Below are 8,891 nucleotides of genomic sequence, written 5' to 3' on the forward strand. Positions count from 1 at the left end.
CTTGCTCGGATGTCATCAGCCTTTTTAGCAAATTCTGATTAACATATGAAGAAAGAAAGAGAAACTGCACCAAACAAGGTCAAAAACTAGCTCAGCATGATGCCTTTGAAAGGGAGGTTAGCAAATACCTAGGGAGATGACATGAGGACAGGAACAACCATCAGGTAGTGCTCCCCTTCCCTGTAGGCACTTGAAGGTTTGGCAGAGTTCCCAGCCCAGGCACTGCCCACAGGTTGTATCCATTCAGGCTGATCAAAGTTCAATCAAAAGTTAATTATGTCTTTTGGCACCTTGTGCTGACATCAGTGAAGCAGCAGAGAGTTCTGGGGGGTTTGGTATGGTGGTTTTGCAGCAGAAGGTGGCTGCTTGTTTTCCAGGGCCTTCATGAGCAAGGCCACTCCATGCCAACAGGACAAGTTCCATAACCCATTTGCAGGTGAAAGACTTTCCTGAACATCATATCTATGCGTAATCACCGCCAGAATAAATTCAGAGGATCATTCTTCTCCTGGAAACATATGCAATAATTACATTATGAACTTTTATGGAGGGACAGAGAAGGTTTTTTTAGCCCAACATGACACCTTGATCAATGTTACTTGTTTCTGCTGCCACACTGGACAAGCTGTAACTCTGCTTCCAGTGGGGCAGCTGGTGTTTATGGGTGCCATGATCTCTGAGAACAGTCACTCCAGTCATATTAATTTAAACTTCATGTTCATGGAAGATAAACTCAAAATGACCACAAGTACCATTAGAAAATTATTAATTCACAATTTTTATATCAACTTTGTCTATATCCCAGACCAAACAAAGTGTAACAGCCTCAGAGGTGCAGAGTGTATGTAATAAATGTCAGGGTCTTCCTATAGCTGTAAAAAGGCAGCCATTCCCCCCAAGTACTGGTGTTGTGAGATGTTAGGGGGTCCTACAAAACTCTGGATAGTACAAACTGCTGCAGACAGTTCTCTGTGCTGATCAACAAGATAGCAGCTGCCATTTAGCTGAACTCCAAACAGTTAAAAGGAGCTTCCTTCTGCTTCTTCCTGGTACACCATAGAAGCAGTACCTATAGTTTCACTCTCTGAATGAATTGTTTGCTATCTCAGAGATCTAAAGCCAGATTAATTGTTTTATGGGCAGTAGCAAAAACATATGCTATATCTGTTTGGATTTTTGTTTGGTGTATACTGCTTGACAACAAGATCTTTATCAGCTAGTGGTTTTTGTGGGAAAGGTAGAATTTTTCAAAGCCAGTGAAGTGATTTAGGAGTGCAGATCAGAATGGATCTGCTCATTTTTTCCATCCACATGCACAGGACTAGTATCAAAAATGTACTGATTTACCCCTCTGAAGTCTCCTAAATGCCTAAGATTTGGCTGGAGAGTGTGAAGACAGTAAAAAAAAATGCTAGGAGTTTGAAGAAACTCAGCACAGAGGTTGTTATGGATACACAAAATCATTTGCGCATCTCTCTGGATAGACCTGCTCTGTTACAATCCTCTTAACAGTGAGAGTACCATGCAAAAGAGTTGCAGAGAGAAGTGCACAGGGACCCTGTCCCTCTCCATGCCCTATGTCTGTGAAATCAGGGACCCAATTAAAAAACTCTCCCATGTTTAGTTTGCAATAGGGACTGAGAACAATGCTTTCCTCTCTCTGGCAAGATCCTACAGGTCTTTTTTGATACTTTTCCAGGTGAGCCTGAGCCCATCAAGTTCTCCTCTTGAGCTGTTATTTTCCCCAAACAAGGAGGACCTAGCTTTTTTTTTACCCTCCTGGGGTCTTTCAGTTATTACAGATGCTGTCCTGACCCTTTGGAGATTTTTGGTGCCCTGGAGGTGTCAAAGTCAAAGATTTTGATACAGATATGACATTTCTGTGTTTAATTTCATATTTTTACTCAGTTTTTTGTGTGTGTAAGGTTCAGCAATGTCAATTATTCTCTCAGCTTTATTTACAGCAAGCTACCAACATTGAAAACCACCTCTGAAATTGGAATCCTCTTCCTGCCTTGACCTGAGTGATTTTTCCTGAAGAATGTAGTCAAAAAAGCCATAAAATGCTTCAGAAATCCTGTCAGTCCCTGGGGCAGAGCAATAGCTCTAGAAAATGTATTTAACTGAGAACATTCAAAATGGCTTAAATGGCTTAGTAGAAAATGTCCTGAGCTTCAGTTTTGTAAATGTACTAGTTTAGAGGTATGGTAATAAATATTAATTTTATTTTGACATTTGAAAGAGACATTTGAATGCTGCCTATGTGCACTGCAGAATGATTAAAAATTATTGTGGTGTGTGAAATTTATGTTTTAGCTAGTATGATTACATCCTTCTAAAAATGTTCAAGCCTGTAATCTTTAAAAATTGTTTTTGCAGTAGAGAGATTAAAATTCAGAGAAGCACTTCATATATTTTTAAACAATCATGCTAATTTGAAAGCAACTTAGATAACATTCATTCTATTTTAAACATAATTCATAATAATCCACATTCAAATTCTTTGTTTCCAATAAAAGTAACCATGTCCACAAAGAGCTTAGCAAACAAAGTTTTCTTGTACCATGAGTCACTACAGGCGTGACACCACAGCCTGTGTATATAGCAGATATGGTAGAAAGAATAAATGTATTTCCACTTCAAATAAATTCCTTATTTCAGAATGCAGGATAGGTTTCAATCCACCTTTGCCTCCTGCCACACCTCTGCTCTCAGTCTGTGTACCTGTCTTGGAATTTCCCTAGAGTAGCAGTGGAGTCAGAGTCAGGGTGATTTGCTGCAGGCTGGGATTAGACAGTGATTGAGAACTTGTGTGGGCACAGTTCTGCTGCATTTACTTCACAGATAAGGATCTTACATCAGGGTTGCACTGCTGAGGGTCAAATTTAAATCAGAGTGGAATGAGAACAAAGTTGGTGTGCTTCTGAATGGAAGAAAAAATTTAAATGGATACTCAAATCCTTAGAAAGGCATAACATTCTTAGTGACTAATCCGAGTCAGTCTGTGTCCTCATACTTGGTGATCCCCTTTCTTCCTCAGTTCTGGATTTCTCGCATTTGAAGGTTAAAAGGTGATTATAGGTCCTCTGGAAAATTGCTTACTCTTGTGTTAGACAGATTACGGTGAGATACCAGTCTTTAAGCTGTGCTCTTTTTTCTGGTGGTACATTCATGTCTTCTTCTTCATTATCCAGCACCAACTCTCATCCTTACTGTATTGTGGGCTTTCCCAGACCTTTACAAATTCAGTGTGTACATGTTGTTTCAGTAGCAAGCAGAGACATTGCATATTTCTAACCCCCATGGGCTCAAACAATCCGCGTTTCCTCATCTGTCGTAGAGCATTAGGCGAGGCAGGAGGTGCCTCTGTGTGGTACTATTTTATTGACTAGATTCCCTGGATGGACCTCAAATCTGACTCACTGCCAGCCTCATCCAGGTCACTTCACCTTTGCTGTCCTGATCCTGTGCAGGTGCTGGGGACTGTGTTCTCTCAGTGGGGGCTCTGCCCTGCCTGTGGGACATCCATCACCTCAGAACCTGACTCATTGCTCCAGATCCAGTTGATCCTGTCCCTGATGGTCTGTCTATCCCACAGAACAGAAAGGATGCAAAGCTGCAGTTTCTTGATGACAATAGTGAAACTAATTGAAAAAGATAGTAGTTACACTGAAGAACCTGAAATTGCATGTTGGGTAATGCTGCTGTGTGTTGACTGCAGGGCCTTCACTGGAAAATATCTGTAGAAGACAACTTTCTGTAGAACATATTTTGACAGACTTTATGACTTGTCCATTAGAAGTAACTAAAATTAGAGAAAATATTAAAGATTCAAGGTAAAAAAGATATCTAGAGTTCTTGATTGTATAATGTGCGTAAAAGCATTCTCCTTTCATACCTTAAAGGTGCTTGGTACTGCAGAGTGTCCTCACAAAGAGGAGGTGAATCCCAGATGATGTTTTCAGGCCATCTGTATTTGGTGATATGCTTTTAACGGGCAGATTCTCCCCTTTTCTTCCATCTGACCTTAAGGGAAAAAATGCATTAAGGAAGGATAGTTCTGAGAATTTGAGTGTACCTTGCATTGAAAGACAAAGTTCCCTCTTCACTTGACTTTAAACTTCAGTTTAAAGTCAGTAATGACAGTTAACTCTTGGAGTAATGCCTAAAAAAGAGTGTCAAATCTCCGTTAAAACTGAGTTTATCTTTATTACTCTCTTGTGTTAGATAAAGTAGTTTACAACTATTCTTTTTTTGCGTATATTGTAGACATACCCATAAATCATTACCATACAAATCATAAAACAACTCCTTGTGGGAATTTGGAAAACACCTGTGAAACACTGTTTTCCATTCCTGCTAAATAGAGTAAGACTGTGAGAAAAAACCCTGTCTCACTAAGAAAATACTGCTTATTTGCCAAAATGAGAACAGGAAAGTGCAGGAAACTCACAAGGTGCTGCTGGTTGGTACAGGGGCAAATAGTATCAATGTCAAGACCATGCACTTGTTGAAGAAAAACCAGAAACATCAAAAAAATATAGATCAGTCACACTGCTCAAATCCGTGGATAGCTGCAGGTGCCTACTGCTGATCTGACTGCATTACAATGTGAATTGTCCTCTGCCATGGGATAGGGAAAATTGAAGCAAAGCGAATGTAACATTTTTTACTTCTGAAAAATGTATTACATTCACCATCCAGTTATTGCTTGTGAAAAAAAAAAAATACTATAGGAAGAGAACTGATTGATGAGCTGAACTTTTACAAAAAAAAAAAAAAAAAAAAAAAAAAAACAAAAAAAAAAAACAACAACCTAAAAATTATTACTAATGGCATGGTCACACACCAAAAGTCTTGAATTTCAGTTGAGACTGATTCTGGAGTGCTATATTTTGCTCTGTAGTGATTGCTGGTATTGGCAGAAAGTCCTTTTTGGAATTTGGAGTGTTCTCATGTGGAGAATTTATATGTAAACTGGCCAATCTATTTTTTCTTTGTGCAATATTATTTCACAAAATGAGAGATGAGAAATGGAGGTAAAATTTTCAAGTGGATTTCAAGGGCTTCTGCTCCTCTTTCCTGTTGAGAGGTATCAAGTAACAGTTGTGGGAACCATAGCTTCTCCTCCATAAAATCCCTTTTGATTACCCCTGGTATAAACTGCATTAACATGAGTCAAAGGAACCCCTACCCACATTCTGAGATGTCCACAGTACTGTATACACACAACGTACGACAAAAAGAAAGCAATTGACCACGTGGCAGTTCTGTTTGATATGGCAAGACATGTTTGATATGACAGAGCTCTAGCTCAAAATTACATTTGTTCCTTTTCTCACTGACTTCTTTCTGAAATCATCTGAATATTCAAATCCTGACCTTTCACTGAGAGCTTTTATTTGCCATTCTTTAGGCAATGGGACCCTGTAACAGGTTGACCATTCTGGAGAAACTGCTCAAGAGAACCTCTGTGCCTTGGTGTCCTGACAAAGAAGGAAAACCTGACTCAAATGAGGATATATGCTTTTTAATCCCATCAAATCATTGACCTTTCTACTAAAAACTTTAAGAAGATTGTCTTCTATGCTGATGTTATTTGTGATGTGAACATATTCCCTGGATTTGGAAAATAAAAGCAAAGTAATTGGATTTTGAAAATGAACTCATTTTAAATGGGTTAGAGGAGTCACAACAGAGCTTTCAGGCCTCTTGTGTCTTGGGCAGAACCTGAACTTATGTTCTTGAAATGAAAAGCTCTGCATGCCATTATTACTCCCTAAACCATACCAGACTGCAAATATATTATCCCTGATGTTTTTGGGGTTTTATTTGAATAATATTTAGGCAAAAGGAAGATGTATTTCTGCAACTGTTTTGGCAAAATGACACTGAAGATGTCATGGTTGGTGTCTTTCTATAGAGGTATTTATAAATTATGCCGATATATAAATCTATACAAATGCATTTGAATCAATTTTTCTTAGTCTGTAGTCTGGAGTCCTTTAATAGTCTGCTGAAAACTTACTGAATTTTGCTAGATCTATTTTTAGTTTCCAGCCCTTATAATGCTTTTAAAAGTTAAAAGAACTTGACCCTTACTGTGAGTAAAAAGATATTATGGTTATGGTTAAGGGTATTAGATACTCAGCAACAGGAATGAAGATGCTCTCTGTACTGCTAGCAAAAATATGGTAGTTACCTAAAAAAATCCTTAAAAATCTAGTTCACATTATGAAGCATTATTTGGAACTTGTGGATATTAAAGCAGAATATAGCATGATAACTGAAATCAGTCACTGTAAAAGGACTATCTGAAACTGAACATGACTGCAGCAGCTGAAAAGAGGAACATGAGTATTTCTCACATCCATTTTCCATCTGTTTTATCCAAGCAGAGAGTTCTACTTTTTGCAGTATCAGGCAAAGACCTGGTCTTTGAGATTATTCACTGAAAAAAGAAATTTTCTATTTTCCTTAATATGATATGCTTATTCATGTGACCTGTTACATGCTGGGTAAGTGTGTGTAAGGGAAACTCTCCATGACATGGAAATACCCTGTCATCTTGAAGATTAAGGTCACTAAATAGAAAGCAGAAGGTTACTTATGACAGAAAGACTTTCTGCAAAGGTTCATGGCTCACAGGAGGGAACTACTGATTGTCTGAAAGGCCTGAAGAGGCAGTAAACGCCAGAGAGGTCCTTCCCAGTAGCATACTTAACAAAGAGCTATCCTTCCTTCTTTGTGACATGGTGACATTATTTTTTAATCCACCATAGCTGCTCTTTGATGAAAAGGAGAATGGTGACAATACAGCTGATAAACCTGACTGCTTTTCCAACTGCTATTCATGGGAAACTGTAAGTACTAGGAGAAAATTGGAAGCCTGAAGTTTTGAAGACATAATATCCAGAAGCTAAATTCTCTCTCAGAAGTTCCGAACATGCTCCTGAATATGTCCATGTAGTAATGGTGTAACAGCAGAGAGGCATTTTAGTCCCTGTTAAGAAAACTTCTTTTATTGTGAGTAGGAAAACATATGTATGTTATTTATTGAAAATGGATTTAAATCTGCTACCCGCCTATTCACTTTAAACATCATAAATGCATTACATTAAAGCAGAAAATACTATTGCTCTGTATTCCCATTTAACACCAGCACCTGCATTTCATCTGTGTTTTTGAAAAATGCAATCAAGTTACTCATTCCTGAACATTCTCATATGTGTTTGTTCTTCACTTTTATCAACTTTCCCCTTGTATATTGAAGTAAGTATATTTTGGGGACAAGATGTCACTTTCAGTGCCTTGGTCTGATTCTGAAGTAAGATCAATTGTTAGGAATGAGATGATTTTAATAAGAAATTAAATATTTCTTATGAGTATTTTGCTGAAAGACTGTGTGAAAGAAATCAGTTATTTTCACAATTGATTGAGAAATCAGTTTTAAAAGTTTAGTTCTGCACATCCAGTTGATAGTTTCTCCAGCAGAGGGCAAGAAAGTATAACAGATGGAAATGGTGCTACTTTCCCAAACAGCCACAGCGGAAATGTTAAGCAGTATAGCCTGAGGAAGGAACGTGAAAGGTAATAACCATCCCCCTTTTTGGGCATAATGGCTTTTCAACAGCCTTTTACTTTCAAGGATAGTCATAGACAAGATGGAAAAGGAGCAGAGAAGACCCCCAGAGCTGCCGACTGGTTCATGATACTTTGTCAGCACAAGTTCCTCCAGCTGAAATCTGATTTCTGAGGGGTATGAGCAAAGGTGACACACTGTACCTATTCTAACCAGTCTGCAGTGACACGCAGTTCTTCACTCGATGCTCAGTTTGTGGGATGAGGAGGCACACGGCTGCCTGTTTCATGCAGGGCTCCCATCCTTTAAAGATGTTACAGCTGTTGAGTTAAATCTGTAAAGCGAGGTTTGCTCCTTCCTCAAGGGGCAGACAAAACTCTATTTGAACTCAGATTTTGGAAGCTTGAGCTGATGCTCAGGAATAAATATCTGGGATTTTTCATCCAAACATGAATAAAGTGTGCTTACTGTTATATATTTTTGTGATGAGGGTATGTGTTGTAGATGCACATGTGGAAACAAAAACTTTGAGCTTTTCCATTGAATGAATTTTCAGAATGTTCAATTTAAGACTGCAGACATCATTTGTAATGCAGCAGTGTGTATTTACCAAGGCATTTTTCAAATTTCTTTAAATCATTGCAGTGAATTTAAAAATGCCGTGCAGGCACTCTTTCAACTAGAAAAGCTTCAGATCTCCTGATGCAAACCTTCTGTTAAGGTCCAAGCTTAGTTTGCCATGCGATTGTTTGCTGTCAGTGGTACCATATGAATGAAAAGTGTCTGATTTGGGCAAAAGTTACAGCTACCTTTTCTTTGGGTTTTCCTAATTTCATGGCAGTAAAATATATAATTCATAAGTAGGCCATGTCATACTCTTATTTCACTGTTACTGACAAGGCAAATAATTTCATTTCTTATGATAATGGAAACAGAATTCTGAGGAAAATAAGAAGCTTTGGTTATCTTAGATGATCAGGCTCTACTGAGTAGAGCCTTAATGTCTTAGAAGAATGAAAGTGATTCAAAGAGTATAAAAAAATATTAAGGTGACAATAATTAAAAAAAAAAATAATAACACTAACCCCAAAATGATACTGCTCAAATGACAAAATTAGGAACATATTAATAAAGACATGCTATTTTAGTAATAACTATCTGTTTAAAGTATAACCAATAATTTTTGGACCAATGAAGTACTTATCTAAGAGGAAGTCTTATTCAGTTTTCATAAAGGTATTTTTGCTTCTTTTTGTGGTGGTTAGTTATGATTATACTATAAATCTAACATTTTCTCATGGCTTGATTT

The 8,891-nt window shown here is 37.9% G+C and overlaps 1 long non-coding RNA gene across 2 annotated transcripts; it reads right to left on the bottom strand.

The window, feature by feature from the left end:
• Positions 1-3,421: 3,421 nt before the first annotated feature.
• Positions 3,422-6,704, bottom strand: LOC137467318 (uncharacterized). 2 transcript variants are annotated; one of them, XR_010995490.1, is made up of 3 exons: positions 6,647-6,704; positions 3,899-4,026; positions 3,422-3,575 (listed from the first exon to the last, which is right to left on the bottom strand). It is a non-coding gene; the product is annotated as an uncharacterized lncRNA (long non-coding RNA). The 2 variants fall into 2 exon arrangements; XR_010995488.1 differs by having other exon boundaries at positions 6,608-6,680.
• Between the last annotated feature and the right edge of the window lie 2,187 nt (positions 6,705-8,891).

Source organism: Anomalospiza imberbis, chromosome 2, assembly GCF_031753505.1.
Source record: "Anomalospiza imberbis isolate Cuckoo-Finch-1a 21T00152 chromosome 2, ASM3175350v1, whole genome shotgun sequence".
NCBI lineage: Eukaryota > Metazoa > Chordata > Aves > Passeriformes > Viduidae > Anomalospiza > Anomalospiza imberbis.